This window comes from Phyllostomus discolor, chromosome 5 (assembly GCF_004126475.2).
Source record: "Phyllostomus discolor isolate MPI-MPIP mPhyDis1 chromosome 5, mPhyDis1.pri.v3, whole genome shotgun sequence".
NCBI lineage: Eukaryota > Metazoa > Chordata > Mammalia > Chiroptera > Phyllostomidae > Phyllostomus > Phyllostomus discolor.
In genome coordinates, this window is record NC_040907.2 from 81,275,129 (window position 1) to 81,293,474 (window position 18,346).

Here is an 18,346-nt window from a genome sequence, read left to right on the forward strand (position 1 = left end):
CCTCCTTTCTCCCTTTTGTGGTATTTTTTGATGGCAGCCCCAGGAAAGGAAAGCAGGTGGGAACACTATGTTGTGCAATGATGTGCTTCTTACATCCCCCTCCCCACTCCTCATTCTTTGATTTCCTGTTGAAAGCTTGAAATCAGCCACAGGGAGTGATTTGTAAACAAATGTCACAAATCAGGGTTTGATTCACTGTTTAGGTGATTGTCTGGACAAGGGGTTGGCAAACCACAGCCTGGGGACCAACTCTGCACCCCTGCCTGTTTTTGTAAAAGTTTTGTTGGAGCACAGCTGTGTTCATTTGTTAAGGGATTGTCCAAGGCTGCTTTCAGACTACAAGGGCAGAGTCGAGTAGTTGTGACAGAGACTGGAGAGCTCACACAGTTGACAGTATTTATTATTTTCCCCTTTAGAGTGAAAGTTTGCTGACTTTTGGCCTAGACTTAAGAAAGTGATGAAAGCAATGTTAAAAATACAGATAAAACTTATGTGTTCATTACATTGTAATAACACCAAACATTGAGAAAATATTCTTCTGGTACTTGAAAACTATTATCTGATTCTGCAGATGTTTTTATCATGGACAAACGAGTGAAGTTCTGACAGATATTTGTCGGTTTGCTTTTCTCTTGCTTGTTTGTGCAAACAAAAATAGCCAACATTTGAGTCAGAGCCATACTTGTCCATTAATTGCAACCATAGATTGGCTACAGAAATGAGAGTTGGTCAAAAATCAATGGAAGCATTTAGGAGAATCAACAGGCTATGTGGAATTATTTGTATGTGTTACATATAGGTGAAGTTTATGGTAAACTTATGTATGTATACACATTCCCACATTTTCTCCTCTGGAGAGCCAGTTGTTGAACATTTACCAGCATACCACTTCTCTCATCCTCCATGCAATGCCCACAACTGAGCAGAAGCCATCCAGTTCACGGGTCTGTTACAATATGACTTTGGCCTTGGCTTGGTTTCACCACTGTATAGATTTGGCTTGGCTGAGAAAACACCTTTGTGGGGAAGCTCATGGCACCAGGGAACCCAGTCTGGCTAAATTATGCTTTGGGTGAGGGAACAAGTGTTCATGGGTGAAGTGGGTGTGGTAATGGAGGGTCTCCAATGTAAATCTAAGTTTGGGCTTGCTCCCATGAGAAGCAGAAGTCCTTAGCAAGGGAATGACAGGGTGACAGCACTGATTTAAGAAGCCGGGTTTGGTAACAGCAGGCAGGACATACATAGGGCAGTAAGAACAGGTCGGGCTGTTGCAATCTGTGCTTTAGAAAACAGCCTCAGAATGGTGATGGCTATGTCCAAGGCTTATTTTCTGGCATTTGTAAGGGAGACTTGCAAAATGTTAAGAAATGGGATCCTTGCTTGATTGCGGAGGTCTCAGTGGACCTCCAGAGCCTGTAAAAAAGAAAAATAGGAAAGCACTTCTGAGAAGCTTTGCCAAATGGCTGTCATGTGGCTTTCTACCATCCCTCTGTTGTTTTCTGGATGTCTAGTAGAAATGAAGAAACAGTTTTTCAGTAACCTTTTCTCAACAAAAAAGCATAAGCATGGAAGGCTTACTTTAAAACTTAGACTATGAATTTGCCCAAAGTTGGGAAGGCTGTTGGGCTCCATGGAGACTATGTTGGAGAGGGGATGGGAGGAGCCTCTTACAGCACCTTGAGTCCACACCACCCCCCAGCCTTTCCTGGCCCATGAGGGCAGACACTGGGACCATTTCCCTCAGAAGACCAAAGGCCCAAAGAGCTGCCTGTGACCTTGCAGAGCTCTCATTCCCCAGCAAGGCAGTGGCTGTAGCCAGCATCTTCTCAGACCACCACTTCCCTCCAGGATCTCCTCCCCAGGCTGCTATCTCTTGCCTCTTCCTTTTGGGCCCAGGTCTGATTTTAGGCAAGAAGGATTTAAGGACTCTGGTTTGATGCTCTGGCATGCAGCTCCCAGGCTTTGGTGTGCTGCCTGCCTGCTGAGTGGAGTCTAGTACTGGATCCTGGGCTTGTGCATTTCTCTCCTCACAGGGTGGGACAGGCCTGTCCCTGGGAGACCCGCTCAGTGCTACAGATTCCCAAGAACTGGAATGCGGACTTGTTCATGCCAATCTCCCAGTGGCCTTCAGAAATGGATCCCTGTCCCTGGTTTGGACACTGGGCTTAGTTACCTGCTAACAGAGATTTAGATAACAACCTACTTGTCTGCCTTCCCACATCACCCAGTGGGACCTGTTGCTAGATTTTCCTTTTCTTCCCTCTGAATTAGACTTCAGGTCTGCTGTAGAAAAGACAATCATTTTGAAATCCACCAGACTGGGACTCAAATATATGATTTTTTCACAAGGTAGCTGTGTGGTATTGGGCCAGTTATTTAACCTCTCTGAGCTACAGTTTCTTTAGCTGTAGAGAGGAGATAAAATATAGGGTTGCTCTGGGGATTGAAAGAGAGAACATAGTGGGAAAGTCTGTTATTTATTATACTCTCAGATCCCTTCACTCAAATGTTGTCTGAATGCAGGTTCTGACTCAGTCACTTGGGGCCGAACCTGAGATTCTGCATGTTTAACAAACTCCCAGGTGATGCTGAAGCTGCCAGGCCCCCGACCACACTTTGAATAGCAGGACATGACATCGACATGAACTCCTTTCTAACACTTGCAGCCTCTAAGTCCTGCCTTATCTGGGTGGAAGACAAGAGACCCTTGGTCTGCCAGTTCCTGCCCCTCTGTCCAGCCTGTCGGAAGTATGTCCCATACCCCAGGGGGACTAACATGTGGAAGAACTCTTATCTTCACAGAAGAAGAAAGGAAACATGTCTGTGTGTGGAGGTGAATTTAAAATGAGGACAAAGAACAGGACAGATGTAGTCACAGGTATTCTGCAGGAGCAGATGTGTGAGTGCCGTTACATTTAAGACACTTAGGATGTTTTAAAAACTTTAGTGGTTTTTGAAATTTATGACGAATGAACCCTAGAGAGCTGAGATGTGGAGAAAATTTGGAGAGAGGTCAAGGCCCTGTCCCTGAGCTGGTATAAAGTGTGGAAAATGGCAGGATGCAGTGAGGATACGTGTATGTGCTTGTGATCTCACTGGTTTTGATTCCTGAAAATGTATCTTTTCTTCTCCTTTTGAATATTTTTTCCTCACTCAACGCTTTTGTGTTAAACCTTTGGATGTATGCCTCCCCTTAAAGCAAAAGTCCAAATCACCCTCCTTCTCAAGGCCCAGTTCAATGCTGTTTTCTTCATGTAGGCCTCAGTTAACCTGCTGACTGAAGGGTGATGGGCTTCTCCCAGCCATCCAGCCCAAGGTGTAGGGCATTCCTAGTGGCAGGAGCCAGAGTGGCTGGCTTTTCCACCCATCAGCTCACTGCTGGACTCCAGTACTGCTGGGCTCTCTTTCTGGTTTGAGGGTTGGGGACCAATGGTGAATCCCTCAGTGTTTGTAAATGGTGTGATGGAGATGGAGACACAATTAGACCTACTGAAACAGAACCCCTACAGCTGTTGTCTCCTTTAAGGAGGCCTCATGAATGAAGTGCCTGTGTGGTTTTCTCTCAGTTCACTCCCTCAGGCTCTGGGTGGATGAGTGGGTAGGGAATTACCATTCTCCCTTCCCTCTACACCAGGTCACACCCGCATTAGGGCAGTAACAGAGCTTTCAATTGATCCATTTTTTTTTTTTTTTTTTTTAATTTAGTTTGTCCTCTCCTTCTCAGGAAGCTGGCAGTGGTCCAAGGGGAGCTGGCCTGGAGGAGCTGATCCTTAGTTCTCTGGGTAATCCTGTTCTGTGGTGAGGGTCTTTACAAAGGAACTAGTAGTTGGTGTCCAAATGGGCAGTCATTTGCACTTCCCATGAAGCTTCTCAGTCTCTTTTGCAAATACAGCAGATCCCCTGTCCCTTTGCAGGTGGTACCCAGTTTAGGCCTACCTGGAGAACTCCCTCTCCCACTCCACATCTTGAAGCGTGTCTGTCTTCTGAACTTGCTACCACATGCATCTCTCTGCTTTCTAGTCTCATCCTTTATGCACATGCATTATCTCCAAGGCTAGGATGGATTGTCCTTGGGGGAAGGGTTCATGCCTAATCTAACTTTAGATCAATTGCATTGATAGAAGTCCCAAAAACCTACTCATTGGTGAATGGAAATTGGTAGGCCTTTAACTCACATCAGTCAAATTGAGCCAGTCTCATTTGATCTGCCATTGATATTCTTGTAGTATTCTTTTCTCGTTCCAGCTCCTGGAGACTCTTGAATCTTCCTGTGAAGTTATGAGAGGCAGGTACACCATATAGATCCTAGGAAAAATATCACTAGGCCATTTTTAAAGTCAAAAGCCCGGTAGGTCAGTATCTGGAGATACAGGATTTTTCTCAAACACTAAGATTAGAAAAACAAGCTAAAATGCCAAACACTTGTTTTAAAAAAAAACTCCTTCTGATCTTGACTTTGGAGCTAGTGAGTGTTGGAAGAGTTGTCCTGCCTGGGTCTGGGAGTGGTTCTGTTTGTGCTTATCAATAGTGGGAGGAGCTGAGGGGGATGGAATTGTGGAGTTTAGAGCAATTAAAAAAATCAATGACTCTGGCAGAAAAAGAAAAGGGTGGGAAGGGAGGACAGTATGGATCATAAATGCAAGCATCTCTTTAATTCCCTGCCTCCTGCTTCCTCCCAGCCCCCAGGCAGCTCCCACACAGGATCCTCACTGACAGCAGGTTTAAATTGGCCTTCACTGGAAGCCCCCAGCTCTGGCATGACTGTAAATCATGGGGCTGGGTGCAGGGGCTGGAACTTAATGAGATTACCCTATGTTGTGACTCTGCTGAGCACACTGACTGGGGACCATCCTCTGGATTCTCTGCCCTGGACACTAAAATTGCCCTCACTCTAGTCAGCTGAACAGGTTTCAAATCACATGGCTTTTGCTTTGTCTTAGTGACTCCCAGAGCTCCTAATTCAGGGCACTTGGCTGACCTTCTGGAGGGAAGAGTGGCTTCCTTGCTGCTGCCTGCTCCTCCTCATTCCATCAAACTGTGTTTCCTGAGTGGAATCCAGGCAGCAGGTTTACTTGTTGGCTCTGCTTACATGTGATATTCTGTTGCAGTGCTTCTGATAGTTCTGGTAGTGACAGGCAGCAGGAACACAGACTTTTCTGGTTTCACTTCCTTTCTGAGTTCTTCTGTCAGTGCCTCTGAGACCCTCATTTAAAACAAGTCTCTAGCCATCTCTTCCTGGCCCAAGTGACTCTGGAGATAGCTGCCTCTGAGATTCACAGCATTGAAGTTGGGGTGGATGCATGCATGTGTCAGTGTGCGTTGTTTAAGTTTTTGGTCTCTAAAATAGTTAATGTGTCCACCACACACAGAAAAGAAAAAACTTTTTTTCCCCCTCTCTGATTTTGCCTGCTATTCTTGGCCAAGTGGCCCATTTAATTAAGTTCAAATGCATCTCTGTTTGTAAAGAATGGAGAAATAGAGGCAATGTGCTCACAGTAACGGAAGAGACCAGACACTTCCTGGGCCCCACTGTCATCCGGGCAGTCATGGTTTCCACTGGAGACATATTGATTTTTACTTGCTATGCTGGAGTTTTACCATATTGCTGTTTCAGTTGGGGCAGACTAGGTCCCATGGTCATATTACAATGAGATCCCCTCTTGGTGTTTCAACCATCCACAGGACAATACAGATCAAACACCTTCTATGTCTACATGCTCTGTACTGCTGAATGACAGGCTCCTTGTGCCTGAGAAGCTCACAGAGCAGTGAGGGAGAAAGTTATGTAAACTGTGGATTGCCATGTAATGTGGTAAGTGCAGGGGTGTGTCTATTTGTACGATGAATGTTTCCGGGCCCCGCCAGCCTGTGGGTACACATGAGGTCAAATTCACTGACAGAACTCAAATTTCACTGGTCTGGGCCCCTCTCCCAGAATGCAGACCCTCAGCCAATTATTTCTGAGTCCCTGAGGTCTTGCTCATGTTCTTTGGCTTGGGTCCCTCGCTTGCCCCTAGATCTACTTCCGGACCTTTCCTTTCTACTGCTTCATATTCTGCCAAAGCCCTGCTTGCTGACTCTCCCCAGGCTCCTGACTATGGGTGCCACCTCCCTCCCCAACTTTTCTGAGCCACATCACCATTGATTCTGGGCTTGAGAAGAAAACACTGCTCTCTATTTTGGGACACATTTTGTCACCTGGGCATGAAGCAGTGAAGCAGTGTGGTTTGTGCTTCTGTGTCTCATACCATCTTTTGAGATAATAGCTACTTTTGCTCTTGCCTGCAGCATCTGTCTCCCTAGGAACTTGGGCTTAAATCCATGGAGCCAGGTCCAAGGACCAATATCTCTGACAAACATGATACTCACCTCCCTGCCAATGTGGTCCCATTGCATCAACTGCACAAATCTCTTTCTTTTACTCCCTTTCCCACCATGTATCCATCACCCCCTTAAATAGATGGTCATTAGTTCTCCGATGTGCCCAGGCTGAATTCCTCTTAAGAATGTCCATTCCTTCCTGCTCTCACCATTTCATTTGGAGCCTTCATTACCTCCCTTGGACTGCTGTCATAGTTTCTTAGTTGGCTTCACTGCCTCTGGTCTCTGCTTCCATCCATCCTGTACCCAGAGTTGCTTCAGTAAACGATTGTCCTTGGATGGGGCCCAGTCAGAATCTGCCTTCTACAGAATTCCTCTTATTAGTTAAAGTCTCAGGACATCATTGAAATCACATTGCTAGTTCTTGGTCTATTAAATATTTTTACATATACTCACTTTCCAGCAGAATTTGAAATAGATTCCATTAATCCTTCATATTATTTGTATTCCAACCCATTTGTTTCAAGGGGAAATGGCCATTTAGAATCAACATCCTTATCTGTTTCACCTGGATATTTATCAAGTTTGAAAGGATTAGAACTCTTTTGGAGAAATCGATTCTTAACAAATTTCAAAAACAAAGATTGGATTTAGGCCAACCATAACTTTATTCACCATAGGCTTTAAGGTCTATATCTGAAATGGATTCTGGAGAATGCTATTCCATCCTGGTGTATCATGTTTATGTATTGATGGAAACCAGTGGACATAGCGAGAACAGCGAGGTGCAAGAAAGCAGGGTATTAATTAGGCAGCATTGAATAAACTGTGATACAAGAGATCAGGAAACTGAGACTTGTTAAAGAGTTGGCTTTTAGCCCTAACCTGTGTAAAAATACTATGACAATAAAAACACTTAAAAAATGTTTTGCTGAGACCAGAGAGAGTCATAAGCAATTTTATTATGACACATTAACATTGAGGAAAATTTTATCATAATGGATGCAATTTAGTATTTTTCCTGATTATTTTCATTTGAAGGGAAGAATCTACTTGAAACTTTTAGTACATGTTCCACCAAATATGGGGATTCTCGTGGAAGATATTAGAGGCCTAGTTCTAAAGGAAGCTTTGCTTTAAGAGCTGGAAAATGTTTCTCTTGAGTCAGTCACCCCCAACCCAAGAGGACACTGATGTAGAGGAGGAAAAAGTTTCCCTGGATCCTGTTAGATCCCTGGCTGGGTCTGAAAAGTAAACTGATGAAGAGAAATTAAGGGGAGAAAAGCATACATATTTATTTAATGTAAGTTAGGTGTGACATGGGGCCCTCGTAAGGAAATAAGACCTGAAGACACAGTGGGACCTGTGCATTGCTCCACGAGAGTGGATGGGCAGCACACAGTAGCGGAGGATGTGGCAGGTGAAAGGAGTACGGGGCGAGTGTAGGAAACTGGGGGAGACTTCACAAGGCCTATATGCATTCTTCTCATGAGTCTCTCTGTCTTGGGGCTAGGGTTGCTCCTTTCCTCCAGGTATGGGGAGGGCACCTCTTACATGAGGGTATTATGACCTGTCTTAGGGGAGAAAGATGGTGAGAAGATCACTGTGATCACTATGGCTTCTGCCATAGGCTCACAATCTTTCAACTTTAAAGATTCAATATGCCAAGATGCCATATTTTAGGGTGGCATGATCTGAACGGCATCACTGAGGCTATTCAAAGAGAGGAGAGCCAGAGTCTGAGCAAAAGAGGCCACCACCCCCATCTCCTCAAAGACCATGTCATCATTTGATTCTTACAGTACTTAGCTGGAAGATAAATTTTGATCACAGAAAGAGATCCAATCAGGCTGGATTAAATAAGACATCCCTACAAGGGAAAATGAAATTGTCCTTATATCTGATGGATGGGCAGAATTTAGACAGTGGAACAAGCACACTCTCAGTAGGAACAAGAGAGGTGGGATAGAAGTGAAAATGACAGGCTCCTGAAACAGTGAGGTCAGGGCCTTGCTGTTGAAGAGGGTATGTGGTAGATGTGTTGGAATATAGGATCCTAGGCAGAAGATGTTTCTAGACAGAGTATGCTTTATTACAGAGGGTGATGAAGCCAGGAAAAGCAGCTTAGATTAGCCCTGGAAGCCATGGAAATGATAATGAAACAGATTTGAGGAGAAAAATTCTGGGCTTGGGTATATTATAATTTGAGACAAAAGGGTGACTGTGGTCCCACTGGAAAGAACTCTATGCAAAGGATAATTTCTAGAGAAGAAGTGTTGAGACTTGGAGACTGATTGTTATGGGAAGAGAAAGAAAATGATAGAGATGGCACCAGAGTTTGGGCCAGTGGAGACCAGGGTGCCAAAGCTGTGTTGAGGAGATGGTCTGGAGGCAAGCTTACATGTTTGCTTTGGTTATTTATGAAAATGATGAGAAATCCAAGTGGAACTCAACACGGGCTGCTGCCTGAACTCCCAGAGGCAGAGATCTGCTCATAGGTGATGACTGAATTTCTTAAAGAAAGTGTAAAGAAAGAACAGAAGTCTGAGACAGGGTCTGGGATTGGACATTGAAGAGGAAACTATGAAGGAAATAAAATGTTTCCAGACAATGGCTCCTTCATCCTGCAGGATGCCTTGCTGTGCATTGCTCAGGGCGTGGAACCCATCCTGGCCAGGACAAAAATGGTTCCAGCTTGCTCTTGAGAGGAGCAATACAGGCCTGGATGCCAGAGAGGTCAAGGTGATTTGCTACATCATTTCACCTACCCACTTTGGTGTCTAGTTTAGGGCACAGTTTTAAGCATAGTGCCCTCTTTCAAGCTTAATGGTCATATTATCAATTACTTAAGATGATGCTGAAAAAAAATGACCCCGTAATTTGGGTTGCCAGATTTTGCAAGTAATAATATAGGACACCCAGTTAAATTTGAATTTCAGATAGATAATGGGAAAAATTTTTAGTATAGTATGTCCCAGATACTGTATGGTATATACTTAGATGAAAATTGTTGTTTATCTGTAATTCAAATTGAACTAGATGTCCTCTATTTTATCTAGCAGTTCTCCTCTTCTCTGAAGAATCTTCTGTCTTCACCACTACAGGGCCATGATCATTCCTTTCTTAGCTGAGAGGCCCCTTTCCCAAGACATAATTTATTCTCTTTTTTTCTTCCTTTCCATTGGAATTCAGAATCAGCAAACAATTATTGCACATTCACCCTTTTCCTGACAGGGTACAAGGCATTTTCACACATATAATATCAGTGGTTTGCAACTTGTTTAGGGTATACTGCACTTGAAAATCAGATGTTTTTGGCATAATATGCTGAACTTAAAATAATTTCACCAGCCATTTAGAAAATAGAGTGGTATTTGCAGGTGTGCAATGAAATGTCGCAAGAAAAACCACACATATCCAAAGTAGAACCATTAATGTTTTCAAGTCTTTGCACTGGTAATTGTGAGGGACAATTTATTGAGATACTTATTTTTATTCTCCTTGTTATACTTTCACTTCCTTCATCCTGAGATACCAAATCTTGTGTAATGAGTCCAAAGGACTATTTGTTGATATCCAGAAGAGAGTCCTACCTACTGCTTTGTTTCGAAGACCCTTTGAGTAGGATTAAACTGGGTGTTCAGAAGAGGAAGAGGAAGGGAATGAAGAGAATGTATGCAATGGAGAATACATGACTTGGTGGTTGGGGAGTGAGAGAGTCCAAAAAAACCAAAGGAAGAGGCTGGCTTTGGGGTTGTAAGCAAGGAAGATCCCAGGCGCCTCTCATGACAAGTGCCTCCTAAGGATTTTGGCCAGTTGTCTATAGAGCAGCCCTGAGGGTTTGATAAATGGGTCTGTGGACACATTGACTCAAAGAGGGTGTGACTGAGTCCTTTCAGAGTTGAATGTCTAGACCTTGCCAGGTAACCAGTAACAAAGACTCTTCTTGACAAAACATTAGCCTTCTTTAAGCCAACTAGACTTTGACCTTTAGGCTTTAGCGTCCGTCTTTGTTGGGCATGCATGAGCCAGTTTTGGCAAGAATCCTGTTAAGTCAGTTTAGAGAGTACTGCTGCCTTCCATGTCTAATCACCCTTGATATCTGATCAAATTCCTCATTCCTACCCTTGGTATCTGGTCATCCTGGCCTGTCTTCAGCAAGAATCCTGTCAGGTTGGTTTAGTCAGACTCCTCCCTTACCTTTCATTTCTCCTCTTAGTAATTTTCCATCCACAAACCCCTTACTCTGCCCCTTGGCTATAAATCTTTATATTCAGAACTGAGCTCAGCCTTTCTTTCTCCCTTATTGCAAAACTCCACTGCAGAATCTCTTGAATCAAGTCCTCCTTGTCATCTCTAATGAATGTCAGAATAATTTTTCTTTAACACCATTACTCAACAGCAGCAGAAAAGGAGAGCATTGGCCATGATGGTGGCCTCCACAGCTCAGCCTCCTGGTACCTTTCTTCCCTCCCACCCTGCCTTCAGGTCCTGATACCCCTCAGCACTTGTGATGGGAGAGGTGGGGGAGAAAACCAGTGATGACTGAGACTGCATTTTCTACCAGCCAGGCTGGTAGGGACTAGAAGTAGAGTAAATTTGATTCAGAAAAATGAAAAATTGTGTTACTCCTGGTTCTTAGTATTGCAGATTAACATTTCTTAACAAGTTTTCATTTTGTTCATTTTTTTTGGTCAAAGAAGTCACAAAGACCTACAAGTTTAAGGAAAATCTGGAGAAAACCATTAAGTTGAGAAAAATCTACCCACTAACTTAATCCTGCCCTTCCCCTCCCCTCATCCTCACCCCGACCCATGCCCCAGGTAATTAAAATATCACCATTAATTTTTTTTTTGGCTATTGAACACCTCAGTCAATTCAGTGTCATAGGAATGCAGTTCCTATGACATTAGGAACTGTTATCTCGCCATGTGCAGCTGTACACCACACACTGACATTTAAAAACCCAGTGTCCAGCATAACACAATGGCATTATTTATGGATTAACAAAGATTTTGGACAAATGTGATACATAGAGAGAAATAAAAAGAAGAAAGGGGCAAACCATAGAAATCTGAGGCTGAATTGGGAAGGAACCCTCCCAGCAAAATCTGAGACACATTGAGCTTTTGTAGGGTTCCTGTGATTAGCAGGAAGTTGAGATGACTCACTGCGTCCTGTCACCCTTGCCCCGTACTCCCATTTATCCTGTCCAAGGGTTTTGAAGTCCTGATTTGTACAGAAAAATTACACAACTTGTCAAAGAATGACTGTGGTCTGTTTTTCATATCCGTATTTTTTTAAAAAGCACAAGATGGTTGTACTTCTCAATATGTGAAGCTGGCTGGGTCTCCCCAGGGTGGCTTTGGCCCGGAGGCTGGTGCCACATGGTGGGAGGGCACCCGGCAAAAGCTTTCAAGGGCCTTTCTATGTCTCCCTGGGGAGACCTGGATGAGGGAGGGGACGTTGGCCTCTGACTCTTGCCTTGCATGTTATTGAGAAGAGCTGTCCTTAGCTAAATATTCAAGAGCAGTTTTAACTTTGTTTGGCTTTTCTTTCTATCAGTCTTGTTAGGTCTTGAGTCCACATGGGGGGTGGGGAGAAAGAGAGAGAGAATCTCCCAACATAATAGGGATAAGATCAGCAAGAGAAATTCCTTTTTGTTTTCTTTTTTGCTCTTTTCCTAATTGCCATTTATTGGAATTATTCCATTCTTAGATGGGCCTCCACTTTACTCTCACCACAAACTATTATGATTTAAAAATTAGAGTGAGCTATCCTGGCTCATCCATTTCCTTTTAATAGGATGGCCTATGGTAATCAATAGAGGAAATGTGGGAATGTGAACAAATGTGTGGTCTGATTTGAGAGTATTGAATTAAGTGATATGTGTTCAAGGTAGGAAGATGAGATCATTTAGAAATGAGCTTTCTTTTTTTTATTTTAAAGACTGGTCATTATCACTTGCATTTAGAAAACCAATTTGAAAAAAATCAATGTGAAGTGGATTTTTTTCCCCTTAAATCTTTATCACCCCTTAGGTGGCAGGATGTTATAGAGATTAAGCTTGGAATTGGCTTTTAAAAGGAGAAGAAAGGGAAAGTATAATCTGTTGTCTAAATTTATGGTAACACACACACATACAACCATTATTCACCTGGCCTGCCACATAGATTTATACAGTTTCTCTTCTCTGTCCACCCTTACATTTGTCTATTGGTTAGAAACTTTAAGTGATTACAAGTTCTGGTGAAATACCACAGGTGAGTAAAGAAAGAATTTTGCTTGAGTTTAAGGGGCTTTCCTGGGAGATGATATATTTTGTGCCACAATACTTTACCACTTAGCCTATACATCTGGTTTCTTTTGAAAACAAGCCCTAAGTCTGGAACTTTCCATGTTAAGACTTTGCCTCAGTTTCAAGAAAGCCTAGAACATGTAGCTGAGTAAAAACAATAGTTAGTATGAATGATTACTGCTGTTTTTTTCTCACTAGGAAGGTTGGGGACGTCAAGGATAAAATGACCTTTTTGTATAGTGGTGATATTTCTCCATGTCTCAGCCTTTAATCAGAATGCTGTGGCCAAAGAAGGGGAGAAAAGACTTTGTAGAAAACATTAACAGCATCATAATTGGCATCTAGTCATCTCTGGAGTCTTTACGTAACTTCCCACAGTCATGTCAGAGGGCATAGGAATATACATCCACCCAACTTTTCTCTTTGTATTGTGCAAGGAAGCAAATCAGCTTTAACAATTTCCAAAGAGTTAGAATTGATATCCTTGAGTATGGCCCTTGAGTACACTGTCTCCATCCTTGAGAACACAGGCTCAAAGAAAGTGCCGTAAGAACTCTCCAATAGCTGGGAAGATGAAGAGGCAGCATTACAAGCCCCAGAGACGAAGGCTCAAAGGTGGGCCTGTGATTACTTCCTTCAAGCATCCATTTATCTCCAAGTGTTCCAGGCCTTGCTCTGCACAGAAGTCCAACACCTTCTCTTTTCCTTTGGTTTCCTAATTAAACTGTAGTAAGTAGCAGCAGCCAAATGAAAGAAAGGCCTAGGGATTTCAAAGCGAAGATAGAAGGCTGGTGGTGAAAAGGAAGAGTTTCTCCCTTCATTTGGTTTCCTAGGTGGCTTTCACTGTGAGAGTCCCCAGAGTTTTACATCAGCACTTGGTTCAATCCTAAAAGAAGTTGCATCAGGCATGGCAACTTTTGCCTCCTTTGTTTGTATTCTCTCTGGTGAATGAAGTATTAATAAATGGCTCCCTGAGGAAGTTTGTGCAACCCATACTAGAAATCAAATTGAAATATACAATTCTGGGAATGGCATAGATGTGATATCATATTTACTGGTAGATATCTACTCTCCACTATTTCAGAAGAAAATTGTATAGCTGATGTAATTTTCTATTTTCCTTCACCCAAAACTCTTTACTTTGAAACAGCAAATAAAACCATAGGTAGATACTTTAGTGAGTGGATTAAAATCTTTCCCAGGAGATACAAGGAGATTAAAATGATAGTTGTTTGCCACTGAGTAGGGAAAATTATTATTCTGGTCACTTCATCTGCTCTCAGTCAGCTGTCTCTCACCCACCACTGGCCTATCAACTTTGAGCTGGAAATCAAAGATGGTAGCCTTATATGGGCACTTCCATTGTAGAACAGGCACAGGAAGGACAATTTGTCTAGTCTAGTTTGCAATGGTAGCATTTGTCTGGTTTACTTGTCCTTGATTAAATGTGTAGGAGAGACAAAAGTGAAACTTGAAAGTTAAGAAACATCTAAGTGTAACAGATTTTCTGTTTGCCTTTGTATTTTTCTCTTGGACACATCTCTATAAAATTTCACTTGAAGAAAATATCCTCTATATACAGTAGAGAATAGCTTGCAGAAGAGAGAAAAACCCCCCAAGATCTGCTGTATTTTATTGATTTACCCCCAGTCTTGTTTCAAAATTATTGTTAGATGTATGCATGACTAACCATGCTACTAGCTGCTATGTTACTTATTCCAAGTCTCTTTTTATTGTAGTTTTATCAATGACTTTGGCATATCCAAAGATTAATGAAGATGGATCCAAGTCCTTACTACTCAGCAAAGAGTCTCCAAGCAAATGGTAATAGACTGGAGAGCTTTCTTCACAGCTATAGACTGTTCTTTTCATGTAAGAGATGTCAAAGGAGCCAATTGTGTGCTAGGTACAGTAGACCACTAGTGCTCTCCAAGGGTGTTGGACTTTCTGGCCATGTTGCTTACCAATAAACCTTGGGGAACTAGAGATGACAAGAGGAAAGGAAGGGTGGGAAGCTAATAGCATGGCCAGTGCTTTGGATCTGGCTAACCCCCAAGCTATTACTGGGCCTTGGTAGTGGCATAAAGGAGTGATGGGCAATCCCACGCCACACCCACTAATCAGAGGCTCTGTTGGGTGGTGCTTTGAGGATGACTCTAATCCCAGATCATACCAGGGTATTCTAGTCTTGTCCCATTTTCTAGCTCTCCAAAAAGATGGCTGCAATCCATGACTACAAAGGCTATGTGAATATCAGGAAAGTTTAAGACTTGATGGTGCTTCCCCCACCTATTTTGTGATTCAGCTTTCCTTTATTCAAACACTTATTTCATTTTACTTTCATAATTTATCCAATCCCTCTCACAAAAATTGCTTTGGGTTGAAATAGAGTAGTATTTTGAAATTTTCCTGCCTTGTCTCTTTAACCATTTGTGCCTAAAAGATAGCTTTTTTTTTTTTTTTTCCTTCAAAGAGTATGGGGTGAAAAAGCAATAACTGGCCAGGATGAAATGTCACTGAAACACTAAGATCCCCAATAGTTTTTTTTTTTTCTTGATAACATTTCTCAGAAGAATTTCCCCACAGAGTTATAGTAACATAAATCAACAGAGTATATAAATATCCTTAACAGTTTCTGTCATTGGATAGCCTTGGTGATCATTCTATTTTTTCCTGCAGAACATTTGATTCACTGACCAATCTTATTCCTTGGTGTCCTGTGTGCTAAAAAAACAGCCAAGTGTTAGTACCGGTTGGGGTGATAGATCAGCTCCTTGCTGGAAACAGTAAAGACGACAACATTGAACAAACATGAACAAAGCCCAAGGTGGGTTCCCAGGAAGGAGCCAGTTGACTGATGGCAAAATGGACTCAGGGCCCCATTTTCCACAGAGTTCTCCAAATAGCCAGAGGAGCTGTGTCTAAGGCATCACACACATATGCATACATGTCACTTGTTTCATCTTCACCCTTGTTTGCTGCCCTGACAGGAAATCAAACTGGTGACCTTTCACTTTGTGAAACAATACCTAAGCAATTGAGCCACATCTCAGAGTCCCCTGAGTTTGACTATGATTTTTTTCCCCTTTGCATTTGCAGGAAGAAGTTCTGTTTTGAGAAAACCAGGAAAAGCACCGTCACATTGGGCTTCAATTAGCTTCTTGCTTTTTCTTTATTTCTACTGTTTTTGCCTACAAGCCACATATCTCTGGTCTGAATTCACCTTCTTGAAAATTCTTATTCACTTTTCCTCTGGTATGCTTTTATCTACGTAGAGTTTTCTCAACTGACAAGGTGGACTCAAGTGAGAAGTTGCATTTTCTCCCTTCTCTTCTTAGGCCTATGGAAGTCTGGACTAATTAGACTACTGAGGAAGTGATGGGTAAAAGTCTCCCACATCCTTCTTCCTGGAGAGGTATCTTTAGATTATTTCTGGAGGCAGAAGATGCAGGTCTGTTATGCTTTTAGGAGTGATATTTATACATATGTAACAAAGAACACATTTTGCTATTTTTCACTACATGAACAGGTGGTTTTGTTGTGTGAGCATTTCCTCAAATCTTTAATTGTTGATTCCACATGAAAATGTTATTATTGTAGACAGAGTGACTCCTAAAGATGGAATGGCAGGAGATAACTGGTATGTTCTGGGATGAGAGTTTTTGGTGTGCCTGAAGCTTGGGAAAGGAAAGAGACAGAAGGCTCACAAATGGTTTTGATGAGAAGAGTTTAAAGCCATGCAAAGCAGTTTGGGCTCTTTCCTGAAGGATAAAAGGGAGCCCATGAGAGATTTTTAAGCAGGGACCAGATTCACAATTAAGAAAGATGGTTATGGCAGCAGTGTGTGAAGAATGGCAGTGAGAGGCACAGGTGATAGGTGGGCAAAGAGTCAAATTTGGAGACTGTTGAAGTCATTCACAGGAGAAATGGTAAGGGTCTGAATGAAATATGTAGTAAATATATGTGGAATGGTTGGCACTGGTTTCTACCTTGCCTTAATAATATCCATTCTACTGTTTCTTTTTATTATTCATGAGATATAAGCCAAATGAAGTGCCCTTTTCCCCTTTATCTTTCTTTTTGCCTGGAGCCTAGAAATAGACATCTTGTATCTATGATGTGCTCATAATGATGGGAGCCTTGTGGAAAGCATGACAGAGAAAAAAGACAGGAGTCAAGGTGCCTGATGACATGGTGGACCCAATATACCAGCTTTGGGTGGTCTATCTCAACCTCATGCTGTATGAGGGGAAAAAAAATTTCCTCATTTAAGCTGCTGTGATTTTCATTCATCTCCATCCAGCTGCCCCAAACAATTCCTAACCAAGACAAATGACAAACTGGGTATAGGGGATGAGCAGAAGGATTTGAGAAAGGACTGATTTATTGCTTGATGGGTAGGAGATGAGCTAGTTGCAGAGATAAAGAATGGAAGGGAAATTTAGGAACCAGTATGCACTTCATTTTGTGTATGTTTAGTTTGAGGAGTCTCAATGATGGCCGATCTTTGTCCAGGAAATAAAGGGATATGGACTTGGCTAGAGAAATACATCTGGAAACCATCACCTTTCAGGTAACAGTTGAAGTCACAAGGGTGTTTTAGGAGCCTGGCATGTACAATTGATGTGCACATGAGCAAGCCAGGGAAAGAGCTTCTAGAAAGTTAGGGAGAGGACTGGGAGAGAGTGGTATTATAAAAATCAAGAACATTCAGAGGACAGCATGGTTTCTAATGCCCTGTTAAAAAGTCCTTAGCAAACACAAGAGAAGATTCAGAAGAAAAAACGGTCAAAAGATTCCTTCCTTCTACAAAAAGGCCAGTCTCATAATGATCTTTCCATAGAAGGTAGCTACAGGTAAAATGTGTATGATAACACCACTGTACTTGTAATCCTTTTGGAGTCTTGCAATACTCTGTTATTTGTTTCATATTTTAGAAAAACATTTCCTCCCCACCAATTGATCAATCTCCCCAAATGTGTCAAATGATATGTTTTATTTATGATCAATATGACCACAATTTATTAAATATTCATTTTAAGTTATTTAATTCTAAAGAATTTTAGGGATCCCCTTTAGCACATGGAGATATAACACAACTGAGACTGGATTCTGTACTCTGTTAATTAAAGACATTTAAGGTTTTTAAAAAAGGATAAAAAAAAAAGACAAGGCAGAGGACCAGAATTCTTTGGCTTGCCCACGTGCTTGTGGCTCTCACAGACTCTTTGTTTTTTGCTGGATGCTGAGCTGAGCTATTATGGGCTAGCTCTGTCTTTTGTCTCTGAAGTCAATTAGTGTGGATGTTTAGGGTTGTTTTCTTAAAATTTTAATTTTATTTTCTTAAACTAAGAAATGAGGATAATGTCTTCTGGGGAATGTCCTCAGATTGCATCAGCCAGGAGCTCTGAGGAGCAGCTCTCTCCCTGGTCCATGTGTCTCAAGTATGCTCTGGGAACCTGTTCTAGCTCTGGGCAGCTTCCTGCTCAGATGATTAAAATAATTGTTTTCACACTTAAAGGGCAGTTGAATGGGAAGCCGTGAGGTGAACTCATGGCTTTTTAGCTCTCTAATAGTCAATGTCCTCCCTGGGGAACAAATAATAGTCCTCATCTGTAATATTTTAATTGGGAGGAAATCTTACTTTACATCTCTGATACCACTTTGATAAGGAGTGCCTTGTCATGTCAGAGTCAGGGCTGTTCCTTGGTCCATTAGTCAGTTCCA